The 25,303-nt window shown below is 47.1% G+C and overlaps 1 protein-coding gene across 2 annotated transcripts in view; it reads right to left on the bottom strand.

Annotated features, from left to right (window-relative positions):
• SCHIP1 (schwannomin interacting protein 1) overlaps positions 1-25,303 on the bottom strand; it is a 638,382-nt gene that overhangs the window by 359,597 nt on the left and 253,482 nt on the right. The window contains exon 1 of one of the 2 annotated variants that reach the window (XM_069618456.1): positions 11,182-11,330. The exons of the other annotated variant lie outside the window; for it this stretch is intronic. The gene's annotated coding sequence lies outside the window, so the exon portion shown is untranslated. Of the gene's footprint in view, positions 1-11,181; positions 11,331-25,303 lie in introns of those variants that run through there. 2 annotated transcript variants of the gene reach the window in all.

The following is a 25,303-nucleotide window of genomic DNA, read 5'->3' as shown; positions in this document are numbered from 1 at the left end:
CTCTAGAGCAACAATATGAATTATTTTCTGATAGACGGTTGCAATTCCGAGATGGACAGCCTCGTACAATCCTATTGTGCTCATTCGAAAAACCCCTATGAGAAGGTGGCATGGGACAAACGGCACCGACGCGGGATCCCAAATGCTTTGATTACAACCAAAGAACATTCAGACAACATAAGACCACAGATCTTTTATTTGAAATATATGTCTATGATAAAAGGGATGTATGCTTGAACCAAGTACACACTGCACATTGGGCTTGGTGCTCATTTTGTTTTTCACAACACTGATGTTTTTGTAACCGTGAACCATCAACCATACATAAACATTCGAGCAGCTGCAGGGTTTGGATGAGAGAATAAAATGGCTGTGATGACGGTTTCTCTCTTGGAGCCCTGAGACTTTGTTTCCTGATATCATGTTCCAACACAAACGACAACAGCTTTTAGTAAACTTATTGAAAAACACAGCAATTTAAAATGTTGAAGAAGTTTATTTATTTGCATTTTTAAAGCGCTCACACAGCCGTGGGCATTGGGGCGCTGTTCCAGAAATTGTTTGTTTTTTTGTTACGTAATTGTTTATTTTTTTTGTCTTAGTTGCGTATTTATAACACGCTTAAATACACAGAGGTTTCTAAGCACGGACCCGGGGATCGAACCTGAGTTGCTTCCTGTCATTTTGCTTCCAAGGTGAACACGTTACTGCTGAGCTATCCTCCTGGGAATATGTTAAGTTGCTTAAACATATTCTGGAACCAGCATAGAGTAGTTCAATTACAGGGAAGTCTACACACTTTCAATATCCTTATCTAAAAAGGAATATTGCTGGACAATTGGTGTCTGAGCTGTGCCCAGGAACATTTGAAAGTACCTTGATCAGTCTTGGATATAAATACTGTTTCCACTTATTTGTTTAGAATGAATGTGCATTGAACATGGCCTAACTGTGTGGTCCTTTGGGAATATGGCAAGGACCTGTCAGTCTGCCATTGTCCACAAGACACAATGCAGCCTGAAGAACAAAGCAAGTGCCCCACATTAAGGCACTGAGCAAAACTGGTATGTTTCGGTCTTCTTTGATCGCTTCAACAGGGTGTGGGACATATGGACACAAAGACATACCCGTCATGCACGCACAACGAGAGGTGAGATGTGATAACTGCCTGTTCTCCTCCACAACAAATTATCAACATATGCTCTGCATCAGAACTCAAGCCACCCACCCACCTGGAGAAGACTAAGTCCCTGCAATCTATGACAGAGAGACTCCACTCCTTCCCAACCCCACACCCTAGAGCCACCTTTACACCCCTTGCACGCTAGACCACTGCTCAACTCATCCGCTCTGCACTCGAATTTTCAACCACAGAATTAGCGCAATGCTGAAATCAGTCTCTCTCACAAAGTGCACTCTCAGATGACCTAAAACAGGTGTACTTTCAGCCAGCGTTGGAGAAAGCTGATTGAGTGGCTCTACACAAACTGTGAGAGCTGGACATTTCTTGACCAAGTCTACTTTATGGTTCAGTTGGAGAAAACTCGATTTTTCATTAACATCTTTCCAACAAATCATCCTTTTGAATACACCGACGAATAAGAAGAGGTCAGTCTCCTCTTTTGGGGAGAGAGGGTCACACACACGGGACACGGAACTAAAAATAAACTGCAGTAAATGTGGGAACCAGAACACACCGACTGAGCAGAACACGAGGCAAAGATGATCTATTTTTAGAAAATGTATAAAGCCGGAGTAGGAAGGTGGCCTCGCTTCTAGACACAGCTCAGCGCATGGGAATGCAAAAGAGACTTGGAACCCGAGAGCCAGCTGGCAATTAAACAAGATCCAGTTAGTAGCTCTCAAAATGGCATCTATTTCTGCTACCTCACAAAATGTAAACTCTCTCAGCTGGGGTCTGAGAGACTTAGCTGGTAAACAACTGCTGTTGCTGACATTCCTACAACCCCTGTGGCCCGAGTTCGTTCATCTTCTTGCACCTAGATCATCCATTAATGCCAACAGTTAACTTCAGTCCCCTTTTACTTTCGAGTAGGAAGTCCTTACACCTACTGTTCGTTTTTTTAAAACATCTCTGGTACTAAAGGCTCACCACATTACTTTGCCATTTTTCAGTTCCCTGACTCCACTGAACTTACAATGTGTGCCATGGCACCCCAGTTGCAGATCTACGGGGCCCAAATCAACCGTTACCAGGCAGGCCTCAACCTGCAGAAGGCATAGGCCCTCATTATGAGTTTGCCCGTAGATACCGGCAACTGCTCTTACCGTCTCAACCAGCCGATTTCCCGGTATTACTGGGATATTACAGGCAGCGGAAAGCCGGTAAATTCCCATTGGGACTTCATGGGATGGGATTGCCTGAATCACCAGCTCCGGTATTACCGTTGCCGGTGATTTCAGGCATTTCTTTGCTGTTATGGGCCTGATCTGCCTGCAGGTCAGGCACGCCAGGAGTTCTGTGACCCCCACCAGCAAACTTTAAGCGGACCGGCATGCTTGCAATGAGACCCATAGAGCCCATACTGAGGAGGACCTTATTCTGAAGGCACACGGTGGTGATGCTGGACCCCTGTTCCCTTTAGATGTGCTCAGTTTTGGTAGTTACACTAAATTATGCTAAAGCGCCCGTTTCTCCAATGCTAATATGAAAGAAAAAATTACAACAACCTCTTTTTGGTTCACACCGTGTTTTTATATCATTGGGTGTCCTTTTGTGATGACACGTGTTTCGACGGATTGTCCGTCTTTTTCAAATCAGGGCTAAGTACTAGAGTTCAAAATAAATTACAATTGTTTGACAAAGTAAATTAAATATTAACAAATCACCATTTTTCGCAATTTACATAGTCATTGACAAGTTTAAATTAAAAAGAAGAAATTCAAATTTTTTACATCCACATCCATTGAAGAAGAAAAATGAACAATTGTATATATAAATAGAAAATTAAAGATGATAGATGGCCATTTTGATGAGGGGGGATGGGTGGGAGGGTTTTTCTTTCATATTTTCATTGGAGAAATGGACGCATTAGCATAATTTAGTGTAACTACCAAAACTGACTATATTTTTCCAAATGGAGTAGAGGAACCAAGGACTCCATTGTTACCTAAGTTGATGCGACCTGAATAAATATATTGTTGAAAAACAAACACAAAGGGTGCAGAGTTCTACCAATAGGTACCTCAAAACAGGTTCCTCACAACCCAAAAAACCTTTTAGATGTGCCACCCAGAACACCACAGCCACCGCCAGTCATTCAGGGTTAAGGCTCTGACTCTGGGATGGATCCGCTCATTCCCTTTGTCGGGAGGGCAAACGGTTGCCATTCTCTCTTTTTCGTCAACATCAAAATTAGTCATCTGGGGTGTGCCCCAGTACCCTTGACCCTCGGTCGTATTCTTTATGGTCTGTCATTCACATCCTCTTTCCTATTGGCAATGCACACCATATTAGGATTTTAAGAATGCAGATGACTAATATCCCTCTTCAGCGGGGTGTGGAGAGGGGTCAGGCGGACATAGATTACAGATTAAAATCTTATATATGCATGGTCAAAATCTGAGTGTCTGCAGTTTTCTTAAAAAACTATCCCAGTAAAGTCATTTCTATGGTGTCACCCGACCCCCCACACTTTTTCTGTGTTTTGTGTTGCGGGTTTGCTGAGTGCACGTGTACACACTGCTCTTACTCCACATTCCTGCATGGGCTGCAATTTACCCATAATGTGGAGAAGACCCCTGCAACCCCTCCCTCTCCTACCTACTCCCCGACGCTCTGCATCACTATACATGTGGAGGGAAACGCCACAACCACTCTCCCCTCACCTGCCCGAAATGGTGCAACTTGCGCTACAACCAGTGCTTAATTTGGGGGGGTGTTTGTCAGTGCTCAGCCCTGGCACTTATTTCTGAGCCCTTGCACTTATTGTCTAAGACTCTGTTCAACCATGATATCGTTTTTTGGCAACTTTATTATTTTAACTTTCAGTCACCTAACAAGCATCTATAAAATCAGAACAAAATGTTAACAAGGATTGTGTTTAAAGACACGCTTGAACATTTGACTTACATCAAGACACAACAAATACATTATTTTATGTTATGCTGATTGAAATGTGTGCATCACCCATCTGTCATAGTTAGTTCATGCACCAACCCCAATAAACCAGTGAGAGTTGCAGCTGTAACTCCATACAAATTGACACTTAGGGGAGTAGCCATGGATGGTGGCAACAGTGAGTGAGAAGCTACCTGTCCCGATGTGTCATGGGTGCGCTAGAAAATATTTGAGCCCTGGCACTTATTTTTTCACAAATTAAGCACTGGCTACAACTCCTCAGTGTTCCTTACGCAGTTTACCCTCTGCTATTACTCCTTACTTGGCTCTAGTTGCCACATGCCTTGCATGCACTCCACAACCAACCGCACTTCCTGGTGGATGCTTCCACTGCGTTAAACCTGACATACACTGAAAATGCACACTTCCCATGCAGGAAAAGGGTCACCTCAGAAAAGCCCTTGCATGAAAACGGGGCACTTCCATAAAATCTGAAAGCTTAGTATGAAACATCCGAACCCAATTTGGTATTCCATTTTCTAGACTAAACCATGGGCACCTTGCCCATACTTGTATCTCCAGTCAGCAATTTAGGGACCGTCGTTAATTGTAATATATCTTTTGGTCAGGTCAGCCACCAGTTCTTGCATTTATCGGCAAGACCCTCAGAAGAATTTGACATTTCTTGTCTTTGCCGCATCATGTCTAGGATTTGAATGCCTTCTTCTTGTCCCGACTAGGTTATGGCAAGAGCATCCATCTAGGATCCCCAAACAAACCTATACTCGACCCAAGAGAGTCTAGAAATCTGATGCCTGGCTATTCTGTACAATTTAAGAAACACATTTACACTTAGTTTGTCCAAGACCGGACCATTCTCCCACAATGCACTGGCCATCACTATAAGGCTCCTAGCAGGCCTCAGGAACTTTCAGTAAGCCAGGTGCAGGCCATTGCACCCAGGGAAGCCTTGGGTCAAAGACTATCCTCGTTGAGGAGTGTTGTTAATCCTGCCAGCTTTCTGCCTATACAACATCAAAGGTTGTCACCACTACACTCTGCTGGGAACTGGCAGAACTCATCACATCCTATTTTCTCCCTCCTAAACTGGGATGAGGTACGTGAGAAGGTTAAGCGAGATCCTGTGTGGCCTCGTTCTGCTTGTAATGGGAACGTCCCATCGAACCGTCACTGGATTTTTGAGTTAGGTGATCCAGTTCATTGCTTTTGTCCCATAGCAGATAAGACTATGACCCCTCATCTTGCCTGAAGAGTTGGCTGGACCGCTTGGGCAGCACTTTGCTGGTCCTTCAGACTCCCAATATAATAGCCCATCAAACAATCACAGTAACTGATTATTTACAGCCTGAAGTTATGCCATGGTCCAAGGGGGCAAGCACTTATAAAGGGCAGCATATAGTACACTATAAAAAACTTAAATAAATACTGGAATCTTGTCTTTCCTCACTGACCTAAGAAGCTCAATTGGATACAGCGTACCCCTTTCTGCACAACCAGCAAAGCCTACTTTGCCAATAGACTGTTTATACTCATTCAGCAATTCCCTCATTAGTGCCCCATGTTTTCCCTTTGCTCTGCCATCAGCTTCCAATTTAAGGTTCTACAATGGCATACGTCATGTCTCAACATGGCAGAGTATTCTCCATTCAAGATGCATGGCCCTGTGTTACGCTTTTGGTCAATTTAAGAAATGCAGATTTGCTTCAGGAGAGCCATTGATACACGGTGTATCCTTACACTGTGATTTTAACGCTCATGGACTATTCATATAGCATTAGAGCACATGGGGGGTCACTATGAGTTTGGTGGTAGTTCGACATTAATACTACCACCAAACGGAATTACTGTTACTGCCACTTGGTCCGCAGATAACAAGCAGTGGAAAGTGGTGTAAGTCTCTATTTCTTTGGAGTCCCTTGGACTCCATGGGGATTTCAGCTGAATTATCACCAGCAGCAATTCTGGTGATTTTGCCAATATTTCAAAGGTAAGGCGGCAGATTTACCTCCAGCCTTTTGCTAAAGGACAATCGTCCACCTTACCGCCAAACTTGTAGTAAGGCGATGCAGTTATGCAGCAGTAACATAATTATCACCATGTTGCCTCTGTGTTTTATTTGCCCAGAGGCTCGAAACCCAAAGTATTGTGTGCTCGGTGACCTTTGCCCTTGTTAGAAGCAGTGGCGTACTGAGAATGGGGGCCCAGGGGAGGGTAATCTGCTCCCCAGAAGCTCTTTTGCGGGCCTAACCAGGACATTTGTCAGTGGGACACCTCTCCCTCCCATTTGGTATTTCAATGAGGGTGACCAATCGCAAAGGTGTCCCGCTGGCAGGACAATGTGCGCTGAGCAATTCCTGCTCAGCATGCTCATTGTCCTGGCAGCAGGGAACCTTACCCTAACGGGAGAGGTATCCCGCTGCCAGGACAATGTCCCAAGGAGCTCTAGGCAGCAGAGGGGCTCTCACGTTGCTCTGTGTCAACACAGCATTTCATTTTGAGCCTTTAGGCACTGATGGGAGGATAGGACTATTAGCAGGGACTTTTGCCCCTTTAGAAATGGAAATGGGAGGGAGTAATCAGAAGTGAGAAGGGTGCTTAATTCTGCAGGCTTTATGAAATAATGACTATGGCTTTAAAACCCACATTAATCTGCATGATGGGCTCACATTAATCTACATGATGCTATTGTGTTTTTGCATGCAGTATGGGGAGAATAAAACGAAAGCCATAATCTTATTACTCAACATATTTCTATGACAATGTATATAGGGCCTGATTCATGGGAATGTTTGCAGAAATCCTGCATGGGTCGCGCGCCGAGGAGGACACTGTGCGAAGAATAAAAAATGTGAGCCCTGTGTATTCATGGAAATTACTGCACAAAGCAACCGTATTCGCAAGTATCGCCTGGAATGCCCATGACACGCCCCCACGCATAGCATAAACAGACAGAACAACTACCTTTGTGGCATTCCCCCGGGTGTGAATACACACACCCTACAAACAGTGCCTGGGGTCTCTCACAAGCAGGCCTGCATCTTGGGCATCTGTCGCAGGGACCCCCGTAACTGTTGCCGGCACCCGGACAACATGCGTATGAAAATCCGTAACTCACTTTAAACTCGGAAAATCTGCGTGCAAACCCTGGTAAACCATTCCTGCACCCTGCAACGATGCGTACACCCACCCCTAAATTTGATCAAAACCCCGGTTGTGTACATGCGCCCCTAAATCTGCCATTTATATGTCGAGAGGCTGCGCGGGTGGTTCCATGAATAAGTGTTGTTTGGTGCAAATGTGGGTGTGCGAGGGACTGCCTGCAGGCCATCTCTCGTAACTTCCATTTATTTGCATGTTCTTCCCCATTTACTGTGTTTCGCCACATTCTCAGCCCTCTACGCAAGTCATGCCAACGTTCTGCGTGGTGTCTTGCACAAGGCGATCGATGACTCGCAGAGACGTGCCGAGCCTGCGTGACCTCCACGTAAGTCCTGATAAAGTCCTGCAGATTTGATTTCATGAATTGACTAAGGGGATTTTGCACGCAGTTAGGCGCGCAAGTTCCCTATTTCCCGTGCAAATAATTCCATGAATCGGCCCCAAAGTATATTGTTAGTTTACTATGAAAGGCTAGTTTATTATGTAATGGGGTTTGCTTCCAAGGCATTGCTATAAATAAAGTATTATTTACCCACATGAAATGCAAAGCAAAACCTTATAAATACCTATATTAAATAAACCTGGGAAGATGTGCTCAGTTAATTAAATTGTCCACATCCCGGTTTCACAATTTAACCAAAGTGTGTAATCCTGGGCATATCATTAAATGGCACTGTGTCTTATCTGCATCTCTGTAAGTGATTCTTTTCATAGTTTATGTTAATATATCATGCTGTTATTTTTTTTAAAAAAAGCCTAATGACTATAGAGTTGCTCCAGATATAATAATAGTGCAATTTGGGTAATGTGCACCACAGTTCTTTGCTCTTGGCTTACTTATGGCAACTTATTCTAAACTCACATCTATGGCGCCTCCAAGTATCAAAGACTGATGATGCTCCTTGATATGTCCTTTTCAGTGAAGCCATTTCTGTTGGTGTAAGCCATATGCAAAATAGGAGGTTGGCATGTATTTTCCACCAGAGCGCCTGGACAGAGCTCTAATAGATGAGTTTCCTGCATCTGTAATGATTCTGCAGTTTTATTTTTTGTATTATGTGTTAAATGCCATCTGCAGCTAATGTTACCAAAAAAGTAGATTGGGGCAGAAGTGAGCAGTTTGGGGGCGTGAATGAGACCATATGGAATTGCACGCATTGCATTTGGGGAGAAAAGTAGCACTTTTATTGTGGCGTCCCTCCTCCCACTCTTGCAATGCTGGATACTCCCCTGGTTAGAAGCCATCGACATAGGCTCGGGACCACTAACTTGGAGAGGCGGTCACCTACCACACAAAGGGCCCTAAATTGCGGACTCTAAGGCCTGATTCATAGAAATGTGCGCAGAAATCCTCCAAGGGCACTGCGCCGAGAAGGACACTGCGCGATCCTGCACGCTGGAAGAAAAAATGTGCGCCCCGTGTATTCATGGAATTTACAGCGCAAAGTAACTGTATTCGCAAGTCGCGCCTGGAATGCCCCTGACACGCCCACACGCAAAGCATAAACAGTCAGATCAGCCACCTTTGTGCTCTCCACCAGGCATGTATACACACACCATTCAAACAGTGTGGGGGGTCTGCCGTAAGCAGGCCTGCAACTCTGGGACCTAGCGATGTCCGCCGTAACTATATGCGGAACCCCGACAACATGCGTATAAAAAAATCATAACTCAGCAATAACTTGGGAAATCTGTGTGCGAACCCCCGTTAGAACGTTCTTGCACCCCGCTACACTGCTTACGCGTACCCCTAACATCAGAACCCCGACTGAGTACACGGACCCCGAAATCCAACATGCACCCCACCTGTGCGCTGCAAATCCTACGCGCAAGTGTGCTTACGTCTGCCTTCGAGTGGCCGATCGCATGAAAGACTTGCGTGACCATTTCCCAGCTGAGATGTTGCACGATCGAATCCATGAATATATCTTGTGCTGCGTAATTGTGGCCGTGCGAGGGACAGCCTACATGCCGTCCCTCGGAACGCCCACTTTTTTGCAAGTTCTTCCCCATTTTTGGTGTTCCGCCCCCTTCCCAGCCCTCTGCACAAGCCATGCCCACGCTCTGCTTGGAGTCTCATGCAAGGGACTCCATGGCTCGCACAGACGTGCCGAGCCAGCACAAACTCCACACAAGTCCAGGAAAAGTAGTGCACACCCGATTCCATGACTCGATGAAGGAAGATTTGCGGGCAGTTGCGCTTGAAGGACCCCATTTTCAGCGCAGATAATTCCATGAATTGGGCCCTAATAGTTCACTACATTATAACATAACAATACAAACACTGTGCACGAACCCGCAGAAACCTCAACAATGCGCTTACACATTCTTTGTATGTTGTACACATGGAACGCTGCTGTGTGACAACCTTAAGGGAGGTCTAAAGGAAAAGGCACCTTGCTTTTAGAGAGGAGTATGGCAATTCATATCAAACAGGACCTGCGCAGCTAACGGCTGCTTAGACTTTCACGGTTTGCCCAATCAGTTGCCTGTCCGGGAGCATCTTCAAAGCTATGCGCGCCGCTGCGCAGGCCCGGCGCCCCTGATTGGCTGCTGACAGGTTCCAACAGGTGCGCGCCTCACAGCGGCTTCGCCAGACAGATCGGACTGACGCAGACCGGGTGCTTTTAGAGCCTGGCTTGGCGGCAACAGTCCAACATCCCGCGGCCTTCATCCCAATACTTATGTGGCTAATCATGTTTACTACTCCGAAGTTTTAAATTGGTCTGGTGAGAGATCCTTCCGCGCGGTTTGTGGTCCACACGTTTGCACCTATGAATACAAGATTCTTAATTATGATTTCAAAAGGGGTTAAAAAAAACTTTGCTCCTCCGTACCCCGCCCCCCCCACAAAGATGTTCTCCCCATGTTACCTTCCTTTAAACCTGATGTGCTATGATGAGACAGTCCGTTCAGCAGAGCCCAGCACTTGTCTACCATTGGAGCTTTGACAAAGTCTCCCGTAATAGAGGGAGACTCTATGCAGGCTTCTAAAGAAGCAGGCTGAACTTTAAATATAAGTGTAACCACTACAAGGATCAGCACTTTAGTAGAAGAGGTGGGCATCTTGATAGTGCGAAACCCATTTTGTAAATCCGATCCACGAGTCATTAGCTCATTAGTATATGGTTTCACTGCAATCATTTACGAAGTTTGGGCTGCCAAGCTCAACACAGGGCGTTAATAAAGTATAATGGCCTTCCATGGTCCCCGACTGGAGAATCAATATTACAAAGATAGCTCTGTGTGAAACGCTGACAATGGAGTTTAATGAATGGGTTGGAGACAAAGATAAGACATTGCTGAACAGGCCACGATCAAAGGAGTAAAGCCACAGAGAGGTCACACAACATTGCAAGTTACAGCCTTGACAGACACGAGCCTTGCAATGCCACATTACCGGGAGCCGAGGAGATAATCCAGCTCAGAGCTGGAGCAGGGAAGGCAGTATCCGGGATTCTGGAGGAGGGCAACGAACATCAGGCGTGGGTAGTTATCAACCATCCAAGACGGGTTTAGCGAATAAGCAGCACGAGTACGTGTAGACTCCCCAGCCGTGCACAGAGCATAGCACACTGAAGCGGCTGAAACATAAGAAAACCATGCAAAGCGCTATGAACGTAAAAGAGGTTAGAGGGAAATACATCCCTGGGCATGCTGAGGCCATAGAGGAATGGGGGAGGACTCAAAACACACATTCTGCAAACGACCCCCTCCCTCTGCCCCCATAGAGACGGATAGCCTTGGCAGCCTGGCAGACAGTTGCACCCCGGGATGTGCACTCAAGGTTACACTGCTCAGCAGGGCTCAGCTTTCGGCTGGGATGCGGCTCAGCCTCTCTGTCAAAGATGCAGAGTTAGCCTGGTGGGGGGGGGAGGGGGTTCCCGGGCAGTCTCGGGCTCTGGCAGGCGGGGCAGTACCTGGGGGTGTGCGCGCAGAGCTTCCCGCGGGTCCTGCACTCCTGCATGCCGTCCAGGGCTCTGGCAGCCTGAGCTCCTGCGTGCAGACTGCGGCTCCCTCCAGCCGGCAGCGCTACTGGCCGCTGCTCCATTAAGGAGCTTCCAGCCTCCAGGATGACGGCATCCAGCTGCCCGACCTGCCAGGACTGCAAGGGAGCGTCTGCAAAGAGCAGCCTCGCCCTCGGGGGAGGAAAAGGGCGGCCGGGAACGACACGAGAAGGGGGACACGCAAGGAGAGACGCAGCAGGACTGGGGAGCTCTCAGGGCGTGGGGCAGCAGCACAGGAGGAGGAGGGGGCACCAGTAAAGAGGAGCCGAAGCAGAAGATACCACGAGTAACAGCAGGACAGAAGAGCATGGCAGCACAGGCGATATGGGACACCGGTACAGTGAAGCATGGCAGTGAGAGGGACAGCAGGGCCGTATAGCACGGCAAGAAGAAGGAAGCCAGCATAGCACCATAGGGTGGGAGACAGCAAGCCCACATCAGCACAGAAGAGTGCGCCAAGGAGAGAGGCAGACAGAACAGCCCGGGCGAGGGAGTGCAGATCAAGTAGTTGAGCACAGGAGAGGGGGCAATGAGTGGAACAGTGGCGCAGGAGAGAGAAGCAATCTCCGGGGCAGCAGCACAGCACAGGAGAATATGCCAAGGAAAGGAGCAGCTTGGGCAGCAGAGGTGGAGCACAGCAAGAAGTAGGCTCAGCAGCAATGGAAGAGGATGGCAATGAAAGTGCCAGTCCAACAGGACAGGGAGACCACAGTATGGATGGGCACAGCAATGAGTGTGACAGTAGTAGTACAGAAGAGCACAGCCAGGGAAGGACAACATCACATGACAATATGCCAAGAGAGGATCAGCCTGAACAACAAAGTAGAGCACAGCAAGAGGAGTGATCAACAGTACAGTAAGAGCACGGCAAGGAAAGAGCCAGCAGGACAGCACAGGAAGAGCACGGCAAGGAAAGGTCCAGCAGAACAGCACAGGAAGAGCACAGCAAGGAAAGGGCCAGCAAAGCAGCACGGGAAGAGCACAGGATCAATGGGGACAGAAGTATATGAGGGAACAGCAATGAGTGCGGCAGGAGAGAGCACTACACATTGAACGATAGCAGCACAGGAGACATGGCAAAGAAACAGATGCTAGATAATGAGAGGGATAACAAGCATGGGCTAGTGAAGCACAGAAGAGAACAGGGAGGAGAGAGAAAGCCTGGAGAGCACACGCAAGGGGGAGGCACAGTAAGAACAGGGAAAGGGCTGCAATGAGTGGGAGAACAGCACAGGGTAGAGCCACAGCAGCTGAGACAGCAGAAAACCTCAACAAGAGAAACCGTCGCACAGAAGAGTACAGGAAAGAAAGGAGCTCCCTGAAAGCACAAGGAGAGCAAACAAGAAGAGGGACCATTGTACAGGAGCGCATAGCAATGAGAGGGGCTGCAGCACAGGAGCTCAGCAAGGGACGCCAGCACAGAAGAGCATGGCAAGGAGACAGGCAGCAACACAGGAGACAAGGGCATCCCTCCCTACCACCCAGAACACAAGCCCCATACCTGGAAACCTGACCCCAACACCAAGATTGCGAGCCCCATACTTGACATCCTGCCGCCCAACAAACACAAATCCTATATCTGGCACCCTGCCTCCACCACACAAAGCACAAGCCCTATACCTAGCATCCTTCCCCCACCACCAAGATTGCAAGCCCCATACCTGGCATTATTATTTTATTTATTTATTTTATTTTGCATTTTTAAAGCGCTCACACAGGCACTGTTACAGGAATTGTTTGTTTTTTAGTTTCATAATTGTTTTTTTGTTGTTGTCTTAGTTGCGTATTTATAACGTGCTTAAATACCAAGATGTTTCTAAGCGCGGACCCGGGGATCGAACCTGTGTTGCTTCGTGTCGTCTTGCTCCCAAGGCGTGCACGTTGCCACTGAGCTATCCTCCCGGGACATCCTGCCCCCCCCCCCCCAATGCCCATAGCACAAGTCCTAACTGGCATCCTGCCCCCAGCTCAAAGCACAAGCTCTACACCTGGCATCCTGGGACCTTCCCTCACCACCCAGAGCATACGTCCCACACCTGGCATCCTGCCCCCCAACACCCATAGCACAAGTCCTGTACCTGGCACCCTGCCCCCCAACACTCAAAGCACAATTCCTATACCTGGCATCCGGCACCCTCTGACCCAAAACACAAGCTCTATACCGGGCATCCTGCGACCTGCCCCCATCACCCAGAGCACAAGTCCTATATCTGACATCCTGCCACCTGCCCCACCACCCAATAACATTAGTCCCATGCTTGGCATCCTGCCTCCCCACCCCCCACCGACACACAGAGCACAAGCCCAATACATGGCATCCTGCCCTCACCACCAAGATTGCAAGCCCCATGCCTGGCATCCTGCCCCCAACACCCAGAACACAAGCCCTATACCTGGCACACTGCCCCCTCACACCCAAAGCATAAGCCCCATACATGGCATTCTGCCCCCACCACCCAGAGCACAAGCCCTATATTTGGCACCCTGCCTCCCACCACCCAGAGCACAAGCCCTGTACATGGCATCCTGTCCCCCACCCTACCCAAGCACACGCTCCATACCTGGCATCTTGCCCCTTCCACACTAAGCACAAGCTCCATACTTGGCATCCTGTCCCTCACTACCCAAGGCACAAGCCCTATACCTGGCCCCTGCCTCTCACTCCCCACATCAGAAGCCCCACACCATCCAGGCCATGGCAAGACCCCCCCCAAACCTGCCACTTCGAACGGCGGGGGTCAGCGCTGGTTGAACGCCTCATGATGTTGGTCCCAAGGTGTCAGACCAGAAGGGCATTCCCCTTCTGTTCTGTGCTTGCTTTCTCCATAGAGAGGCCGCCAGCACAGCAACCCAGGCCCACACCTGCCGCCTGGGGGGAAGGAGGGCACAAGGGGAGGCACAACATTCTCTAGCAGAGGCAGGTGCCCCCTGGCTCTACCTTGGAGACACCACTGACAGCAGTACAGGAGGGAATGTCAGTGAGAGTGGCAGCTGCAAAACAGAGAATGACAAGGAGTGGGCAACAGCACAGGAAATAATGTCAAGGAGAGTGGCAGCAGTACAGGAGAGAATTTCAAGAAGAAAGGCCATAGGACAGGAGTGCATGGCACGGACATGGGCTTAAGCATAGGAGAGCACAGCTCAGCGAGGGACGTCATCACAGGAGAACATGTTTAGAAGACAGGCAGCCAGAAGAGAACAGCTAGGAGTCAGACAACAGCACAGTAGAGCATGGCAAGGAGAGGGTCAGTAGCATGGGAGAGCACGGCAAGGAGAGGGGCATCCCGATGAGCACAGCTTGGAGACAGTACAGGAGAGTATGTCAATGATAGGAGCACAGGTGAGAAGCCCAGGGAGAGTGGCAGCAGCACAGGAGATCACAGCTCAGCTAGGGATGCCAGCAGAAGAGAACAAAGCAAGGAGAGGGTCAGCAGCACAGGAAAGAAGGTCAATGAGAGGGCTAGAAGTGTAGGCGAGCATAGCAAGAAGAGGGGCTGGAGCAGAGGAGACCACAGCTCAGAAAGGGAGAACCGTACAGGCGAGCATGACAAGGAGACAGAAAGCCAGAAGAGCACAGCTAGCATACAACTGTACAGGAGAGCACCACAATGGGATGGGCCGCAGCACAGGAGAGAATAGTAAGGAGCAGGGCTGCATAACTGGAGAAAATGACAAGGAGAGCGGCTGCATCACAATATAAAATGGTAAGGAGAGGGCGGCAGGGCAGGAGATAATGTCAAGGAGAGTGGCAGCACCGTAGGATCGAAAGGAACAAATAGGGGTGGCAGCACAGAACATCACAAGGAGATAGACAACAGTACTGGAGAGCACAGCAATGATAGGGGCAGCAACACAAGAGGGAATGATAAGGTGTAGCAAAGTGTCAGGAACACAGGAGACAGTATCATGGAGAGGGACTATACAACAGGACCACCTGGCAAGGAAAGGGACTGCAGCACAGGAGATCACAGCTCAGCGAAGGGCACCAGCAGAGGAGAGTATGACACGAGGGGCAGCAACACTGGAAAGAAGCACACAGAAAGGGGCAGCAGCACAGGCAAGCACAGCTCAGCAAAGGACGGAGTACAGGAGAGCATGGCAAGGAAACAGGCAGTGCGAAGAGCAGAGGTAGGAGGAAGATATCAGTACAGGAGAGTGCCACAATGAGTTTAGCAGCACATATGAGAGAATGGTAAAGAGAGGGGCTGCAGAACAGGAAAGAAAGACACAGAGAGGGGCAGCAGCACAGCAGATCATGTTAAGGAGAAGGGCCTTATGACAGGAGTGCATGGCAAGGAGAGGGGCTGCAGCACAGCAGATCACAGTGCAGCGAGGGACTCCAGCCAAGTAGAGCATGGCAAGGAGTGGGGCAGTAGCACAGGAAAGAAAAGCAAGGGGACAGTGAAGCATCACAGGAAGGCACAGCCCAGCAAGGGATGTCAGCACAGGAGACCAGGACAAGGAAACAGGCAACCCGCAGAGCACAGTCAGGAGACAGACAACTGTGTAGGAGAGCACAACATTGAGAGGGGCAGCACCACAGGAGGGAATGTCAAGGCATGGGGTGCACCACAGGAATGAATGGCAAGGAGTGGGCGTCTGCACAGGAGAGAATGTCAAGAGGAGAGGTATCCTGAGGAGCACAGGCTGGAGCCAGGCAGCAGTAGACGAGAGCATATCAACGAGAGGGGCAGCAGCACAGGAGATCTAGCATAGACGAGTTCATAGTCATTTTTTCGAATTCAAAAATGTCGAAAGTCATTTTTTCGAAAAAATAATGTCGAAAAAAAAAAGTTGAATTTTTTTTTAATACATTTTTTATTTGAAATGGGGGGTGGTTCCCCCCAACCCCCTTTTTTAATGTTTTTACTTTGTTTTACCCATTTTTTATTATCCCCGGACCCCAAAATAAATATATAATTTAAAAAAAAGGAATTCGACTTTTTTTTCGACATTATTTTTTCGAAAAAATTGTCTTTCGACATTTTTTTTTAAAAAAATGACTGACCACCGCAAGAGATGGGTGCGCATCAGGGAGCACGTCAATGAGACCCCAGAGCAGCTCAGCAACCCCCAAACACCTCACACCCAGTATTATGTACTTAATTGCTACTCTTGTACAGTGATCCGTTGTTTGTGAGCTAAGTTTGGCTATAGTAATCTCTTTACGTGTATACATATATATACACAAACGATTAGAGGGACCGTAGCACAAGTGCCTTGTAAGAAGAAGCACAACAGCACGAGGAGTATGTACAGAGTAATCTGCTGCAGAAAAGAGCACTCCAACCAAAAAAGTGATGGGTGGAAGGTTTTGCATTAATCCGAACCACTGGCTCTGCTCTGGCTAACCTTCCGGACCACCGTTCTTTAGCCAGTCTGTGCCATTTCAAAAGGGGTCAAGCCATATGCAAATCAGTCAGGTACTGCCACCAATGGGAGCAGACCAGCCCGAACTGCTAGGCCAGGTCCCCTTCGCACGAAAACACAAGCAATCCCAGACATGTTTCAGCTTTGCAAAAAAGAGCACAGAACTACAAGCGGAAAGTAGCAAAAAAAGCACGGGAAAAGTGGCACAACGTGAGCAGCACACGGGAATATAGCAAAGAGAAGGCACCAATACAGGTGATCAAGTCTAGGAGAGTGAGAGAGTGAACAAGGCAGAGAAGAGCATATCAAAGGGAAAGAAAGCAGCACAGGAGAGCACAAAAATGAGCGAACAAAACCACAAGAGAGCATGACAAGGCACATGCATAGGGGAACAAAGCAAATAAGCGAAGAAGTGGGCGTGCAGCAGCACAGGAGAGCATGACAATAGGAAAACAAAATCACAAGAGAGCATTACAAGGACGTGAAAAAAGAAGCAGAGAGGAGCAAAGCAGCAGAGGGGAGCATGTCAATTAGAAGGGTAGCAGCACAGGAGAGAACAACAATGAGAGAAGAACAGCCACAAGAGAGCATGATAAGGACATGAACAGAGGAGCACTGCAAACAAGTCTACAGCAACATAGGAGACCATGTTAATGGGGGCTCCATGTCATTTCATCGCGGGATGTTTTTAAGCTGGCGTTTCTTCTGCAGATTTTTTAATGAAAAAAAACTGAATTTTATAATTTTTTTATTTTTGGGGGGTTCCCCTCCAACCCCAATCCCCTTTAATTTTGTTGCTATTCTCGAACACCCACACCCCATATCTATGTATTTTCTAACCCCCCTAAAAATTCAATGAGTGTTTTTCATTAAAAAATCCACTATAAAACCCCCACGAAAAAACATCCCATGATGAAAGGTCGTTGTACCGGTAATGGGATGGGTAGCAAATTAGGGGAGCATGACAGATACTAGGGCAGCGGCAGAGGAGAGCACAGCAAGGAAAAAGGAGTACAGGAGAACATGACAAAGACAGGGACAACATTACAAGAAGACCAAGAAGACACTGCAATGGGGAGTACAGGGAACAGCAGTACAAGAGAGCATGCATAAGAAGCAGGGGGCAATAGTGTAACAGAGGGAGGGGACAGCATAAGAGGGGAGCACAGCAAGGTAATAGCAAAACACGATTACACTGCAAAGCGAGGGGCAGCAGTACAAGAAGGCGCTGCAAAGGGGTACAGCAGTACAGGGGGCATGACAAAGAAGGGGGCTTTAGTGTAACGATGGGAGGGGGCAGCATAAGAAGAGAGCAACAACCAACACAAAGAGGGCCCTTTGCATAACAATTCAATATATCAACGGGCCGCAGGCAGTATACAAAGTAATTTATTTAAGGCAAAGTTTGTAAATCTTCATAAAAATGTTTCAACACATGACAACGTAATAAGACAAGCAATACATATTCATGCAAACTGTGTATTGCAAAACTCTTATCTCTACATACATAACCCATGCCTCAGTCATACCTTAACAGCACTCAATACATCCAAACAAGATAAAGTACAATTGAGAAACACAAGAAAAACAAAGAAGGTGACAGTAGCTACTCCCGTCTCTTCCTGGCTCAAGGCCAAATGGGAAACCAAAGACCTCCATCCCTGCGGTGAAGGAATCACCCTTCGGGCACGCTAGTTCACGGATGACAAAATATTTCAATGATTAGGTCAATTGGTGCAGACCAACTCGAGTTTTGGCTTGGAGGTCACTATCATTTCAAAAAGGTCTGCCTTCATCAGGGCCAGAGAACACAGCTTCTTGTAGGGGAAGTTCTGATAAGAAAGGAACTACATATACAAAAAAAACCTCAAAAAGCGTATGGATATTCTACATCATGCTGTTGCTATATACCCGTATCCCCCCTCCTGTTGCTCTAAACCCAGCCCCCTGTCTCTATATGTCTGTGTGTCGCTCTGTTCCCTGCCATCCTGTTCACGTGCCTGGTCTCGGGCGCTTTAAAGATAACCATCATATCACATCATTACGCGTACTCTCTACTATACACCATCATTCAACTAGAACACAGCTATACCCCTGATTAGTTCGGCCTACCTGTTCACATACGAATACGACCCCACTATCACCCCTAATAAAACGCAGCTAGCCGAGCGCATTCCGGCCCAGTTGCTCACATATGCATCCTTCAGGCCTAACGCAGCCACAGCCCAGTCTGGGTGTCCACCCCCCAGACTGCACACATCCAACTGATATCTTCAGCACCACACCTAACGCTAGGATGCAGCTACCATCCAGAAATTACATCAGCTGCACACATATCTGGTGCACCCACGCATCCCATGACACTATCTCTCCCTATTGACCAGAACTACAGTTCCAGAGGGCGTTCAACCTACCAGCGCTTTGAGGTCATACCAATGATATATAGAGCGCTTTATAAATGGCAAGTAACATAACATAACATAACATCATAGTGCATGTGCATGCAGGTTTTTTTCTGCTTGCTGAGCCTGCAAGTACGCTATTTAGATAAAACCACACAAAACATGTGACTGTGTGAACTGTCCAGTGCGCGCCACCGCCCACCCACAGAGGTGAACCCCAGCTCGGGACCATGCACCCCAAGCTCCACCGCTGGTGCTCCTTTCAAGATGGAATAAAGTGAGGTGAATTAAGGCAAAAGAGCAGTTTGTGAGTGCCATTCTTACGGGACTCAGAAACTGTCCAACTCACACACACGTCCTAGTCTGCTTGCTGGATCAGGTAAAAGCAATTGTTAACAACGACCTATGTGAGGAAATAAGAGGCATTATATAACAGCCTACGCGACCTCAAGGTGTATACCGCGTTGATAAAATTGTCTTACCTTAGACAAAGGGGCTCGTAAGTACCCTCTATTATCGAATTTTACATCGACATCCTAATCTACTACACTGTTGTTGAACAGGAACGTCATTTCACCAAAATGCCAGGGGTAGCGGAAGTGACATAACACGATCCTTGACCTCTGATGACATCACAAGAAGTGATGTCATTTGACTCCACCCCGAAGTGACATCACGGGAAGCGATAGCACACAACCTTTCAGCCCTTGACAAAACAGGAAGTGGCATCACATAGCATTGTTTTTAAGTACAATACGAAAAATATGGTCACGATATAACTGTAAAGTGATATATATATCATACAAGAATGGATCACCATATGTATCGTTAAAATCAGCGCGCATAGGCCCATATTACCAAATGACTGTCAATTCAAGCAGACGTCGAAGGCCATATGGTAATGATGTGTCCTATGGGACTCTATGGGAGTGGGGACATGGAAGCACCAGCACCGTTGCTAACGGTGCCAGTGATTGTATGAAGGGTTTGCCTACCGTGACCCCTGCGCCCGGCAGGGTCAGACCTGTCATGCACAGAGGCCATGGCAGGCAACCACGTAGTTTGCTGGTCCAGAAGCAAGGGTGCCGGTGAGCTTAGAATGAGTCCCAGTGCCTTGACCCTGTCCCAATGTCCTGTTTTCTCTCTCCTTGGTCAAAACATGTGGTCAGAGGAGGTTTGAAGATAGAGGTTATGAAAAACTTGATTTCAGTTGGACCACCATTGTTGCAACTCCCTCAACCAGTAGGAACAAACCCCATTGACTTCAAAGGCAAGTGACAAGTTACTATAGCAACCAGTTACACTAGGTGTATAGACCCTGTCATTCACGAACAGTACCTCCTCATCACTTATCTAGGAATTAACTCCACCACCCATTCAACAGCACAGCTTCCACTCAGAACTATTCAACTATATATAGGCACCTCCAAAATACTTGGGGAACTAACAACAAAGTCCACAATGGAAAGAGAACTAAGGAGGCCCCAGCAATGACAAATCCCCCAGCATTAACCCAAGTTACCCTGAAACAAAAGAGCAAATCAGGAGATAGCAATAAGGGATGCCCACCAAACAAAAATTAAAAGCACAGGTTGTGGATTAAAAATGGCCATTGGACTTTTTAAAGACGTGTGTTATATATATATGCATATTCATTGATGAACGTACTGGTGAATCAAACGCTGTTAGAAATGTCAGTTGGTCATATGTACTGTTTTAAATATATTACAGTTAACCTTTAAGATAAACATGTTTAGGTTACTGTTAACTGTTAGGATACACGTTATGTAGCTTTTTAAGTGTGTACTTGTTTATCCCGTTGCTGTTCATCTGGCCAGTATCAGAACAAGTTGTTGTGTTACCTGGGAAACATGGAACCACCTGGGGTTCCAAGGCAGAGTGTTATAAGGCTTGGCGATGGTTCAGGTTGAGAGATGCAGTCTGGACAGGAGGCCCTTTTTATGTAAATAAATACTTACTACTTCAAGCTTGGGTTACCGCTGTACAAGGACACGTGTTTGAGATTAAATATGTTTCTGGCGAGGACAATGTAATTGCAGCTTTTCTATGCAGAAATTCTGTCTTCAGCAGTGATGAAGATGTGGAAGAACCAGTGCAGATGTGTTTTGGGTGCGTGAGGACACCATCCCACGGGATGAGTGGAATAACGACCTGAGGGAAGACCATGAATTGGCCAAAGTCAAGGAATTTATCTGCAGTAATTGGTCAGGTTGGTCAGCTGATATGGGGATATGGTGTTTTCCACAGAATGAGGGATGATTTAGGTATAGAGGATGGTCACATTGCACATGCTGGTCGTATTGTGCCCCCTGTGTGTGAGGGTACAGAAAGAATTGCTGTATTTGGCCTTGTAATAGGCATTTCTAAAACTAAAGGCAGGTTGAAGGCTGACTATTGTTGGCCAGTTTTAGATTATGAGGTAGTGGACATGATTAAGGAATGTTCAGTATGTGCAGCCTCTGATAAAGTTCTTAAAACCTACATACAACCATTTGAATTTCCCAAGCTTCGTGGGAATATGTGGCCTTAGACATTTTAGGTCCATTATGGTCGAGAGGTTGCGTCAACAAATATGTATTGTGTTGGTGAATTTATACTCAAAATGGATGGAATTGAAGTGTGTACTTGAAGCGGAATCTAAGGCATATTGTGTTTCAGAGTGATGAAATTCTAATGAATAATGGCGTTCAATTTACCTCCAGCATTATGAAGAATTTTCTTAAAAGCATGGGCGTGGAACATCATAAAACAAGCTTTCTTTCACCCTTCCACTAATGGTATTGTAGAAAGGTTTAACAGGATGCTTATGCAAGGTGTGCGTATGGCAAGCAGTTCTGGCCTGTGTTGGGAGGAATGCAGAGACAAGTTGGTGTTGCTTACAGATTGGCACCCAACTCAACTACAGGGCTAATTCCGTTTGAAATGTTGAGGAGAAGAAAGGCTGCCACTTCAGTGTGTCACCTATGGATGGGAAGAATGCGCTTTGTGGAGTGGGATGAGACAGCCCTGAGAGAGAGAATGATGATAAAAATGATGAAATGAAAAGAATACAAGATAATAAACATGGAGCTAGACTCACCAGAGTGGAAACTGGTGATCGGGTTTGGGTGCATAGACCATGTGGTGTGCTGAAAGGGGAAAGCAGAGAAAGTGAGAGTAGATGAAGCGTTGGATGATGCAGTGGTGCTGGAAGAAGGTCGCACTTGGAACTGATGTAGGATAGCAGTAAGGCCCATGGTGGATAAACATTAAAGGCAATGTATTTTTTAATGCACAACGAGGGAGGTGTGTTATATACATGCATATTAATTGACGGAAGTACTGGTGAATCAAACACTGTTAGAAATGCCAGTTGGTCATTATGTACTGTTTTAAAAATATTATACATTGTTAAGATACACATGTTTAGGTTGCTGTTAACTGTTAGGATAAACATGCTAGGCATGTGCAGCTTTTTAAATGTGTACTTGTTTATCCTGTTGCTATGTGTGTGGCAACCATCAGATCAACTTGTTGTAGTGTTACCTGGGAAACATGGAACCACTTGGGGCTCCAAGGTAGAGTGCGTTTAAGGCTTGGTGATGGTTCAGGTTGAGAGATGCAGTCTGGACAGGAGGCCCTCGTTATGTAAATACATACTTATTACTTCAAGCTTAGGTGGACTCCTGTGGACCCTTCATTACATCACTTCAATCACCCATCTGGAACTTATATCCTCCCTCCAAATGAGACTGTGGCAGACAAACATCTGATCACCCTGCCAATCACAGAGTCAGTAGCCAGTCCAAGCAATATGGAAGGGGCTGTCGTTTCCTCATTCAGGGAGGGAAGCAGAAGCAAAGGTAATTGCAGAAGGAGCTGAAGAGAAAGGACTGCAGCGACCGGGAGAGTCGGGAGGCCTGAGAAAGCAGAGATGCCTGGGAGCGCTCAGAGGTCTGAGAGTGCTTGCAGGCCTGCGAGCACTGATATGTCTGGGAGCACTGGGAGTCTCGGAGCGCTGAGTAGCCTGGGTGTGCTGAGAGGGCTGGGAGCGTTAAGAGGCACAGGAGCACTTAAAGGCCAGAGAGAGCTGTGTTTCCTGGACAAGATGAAAGTCCAGAGGCTCTTGAAAAGACAACTGCTTGATATCCCTTTTAGCTGGGAAGGCACTATATACCTTGATAGTAGAAGGGCACCCTACCCCTTGGTAGTTGGAAGGGCACTACATCCCTTAGGGAGGAGGGCACCATACACCTTACTGAGAGTGAAAGGGCACCATATCCCAGATTGAGAGAGATTCTGATTAAGAGAGTGAGAAGAGCACAATACCCAATACTGATATTTAGGTGATGAGTACTATGGGGCTCATTACAAGTATGGCATTGCGGGGAAAAATGGGTTGTAAGGGAATAACTGCCACTTTTCCCGCTCTGCCATACTGAGAGCATGGCCCTGGAGTGGGGGATTTACCTCCAATATCATGCTGAAGGTAAATCCTCCCACTTTCTGCCGAAAATTCTGAAAAATCGCTAGAATGACCACGCCGGTTATTCCAACTAATCCTCAATAGAGTCACATGGACGCCGAATTAATGGAGACTAACACCGCCATCACCACTTGTAATCCAGTGGTAAATCTGCCAGACCAAGTGGCAGTAACAGTAATTCTGTTGGGCGGTATGCTAGTGGATTTACCAGCATAATACCACCCAACTCGTAATGAGGCCCTATATCCCTTAGGGAGGGCTTGGCTTTACACCTGTAGAGAGGGAAGAAGTGGGCCAGGCACTATTCTCCAAAATTGTACTGCATAGTTCCCGGTCCAATGATCATGTGAAGGCAATTTGAGCAAAGAAGAAGCTGGGTGCTATAAGACAGTGGCTACGATCCTGAGAATGCGACAAGCTGGGCACTACATCCCTGTGACTGTGAGTTGAGCAAGGAAGTGGCCAGGTGATACATTCTGGTGACTGAGTTTGTTAAACCAAGAAGCGTGCAGGTTCATATTTCTCAGAGACACTGATTTTGAGAAAGAAGCATGCTGGGCACTGCTGGACTCATCATGAGTTTGGTAAAATCCTGTTTGAAATAGGGACAAACTAACACAATGCTACTGGGACTCTGCTCAGCTGATTCACTGAGGGATTATGACTGGTGATAATCCCCATTTCTTTGGAGTACATGGGACTTTTTTGCAGATTTACCATAAACCGTAATTCTGCTGCAGTGATTTTGAAGGTTTTTCTAGGTACATTGGAAGATTTACCCCCAGTAATCTGATGGGGGTAAGCCCCCCACTTCACTTCCAAACAGAGGCGTAGCCAGGATTTCTTAACAAGTGGGTCCTGAAGGGAATGTAGTTGGGCCCACCGCAGTGACATTAACACCTGTAAATGCCCACACAGCGCTACTCAGTGGGCATTTACAAATTATGGGTGGGCCTTGACCACTCAAGCCCTACCCTGTCTACACCTCTGCCTCCAAAGTCAGAATTCGGCAGAGTGGTAAAACTGGTGATAATTCCATTACCAACAACAAAAGTGAAAGTAAAAGAATGACCACCGGAAATGTTAGAGACTGCCTAACTAGTCATATGTTCTTACCTACCTGAGATAGTGCAGTAGATTAGACAACCTGATTGAGACCAGCGTCCCTATTAGATGAGGAACCCTAGCAACCTGTGGTTTAATTCATATGGACACTGTTTGGAATGTTCGGATAGAAGAATATCCCTTTGAATTGTAGTAAAGGCTCAGTCCCTAAAGACATACGCCTCAATCCCACCCAGAAAAAGCTGATAAAGACTTTAGAACACACTTCGCCGTCACCTGCCCTCTTCACCCCAGCATCCCGAATGCTAGTCACAACCTTAGTGCCTCTGGCCTCCTACATTTACTTATCAGTCTTCGGTGTTTCACCTGGCTCTGCCTGCCTCACCCAAGGTCTAACCAATCTAACCTACTTGAAGGTAGTAAATTCATCCATTATGACACAATCAGGCATTCCTACTTCGGGCCCACTCCTGCATCACCAGTGTACCACAGCTATTAGGAAGTCTAGACTACGATCCAGATTAACAAAACTTTATGAACCTACTACCAGATCATTGCCCCCAGTTAACCAGAAATCCAATTGCCTGATCAACCAAAAAATCACAAGGACCAACCTTATCTCCAATAAGCCACGCACTCATGCCACTTCCAAAACCCAACCCACATGTATACCGAGTAGAGCTCCCATCACCACCCCTAACCTTACAGGTGC

Source organism: Ambystoma mexicanum, chromosome 10 (genome assembly GCF_040938575.1).
Source record: "Ambystoma mexicanum isolate Mex_15411 chromosome 10, UKY_AmexF1_1, whole genome shotgun sequence".
NCBI lineage: Eukaryota > Metazoa > Chordata > Amphibia > Caudata > Ambystomatidae > Ambystoma > Ambystoma mexicanum.
Note: the sequence above shows the minus strand (reverse complement) of the source record. Positions and strands in the feature narration are given on the sequence as shown.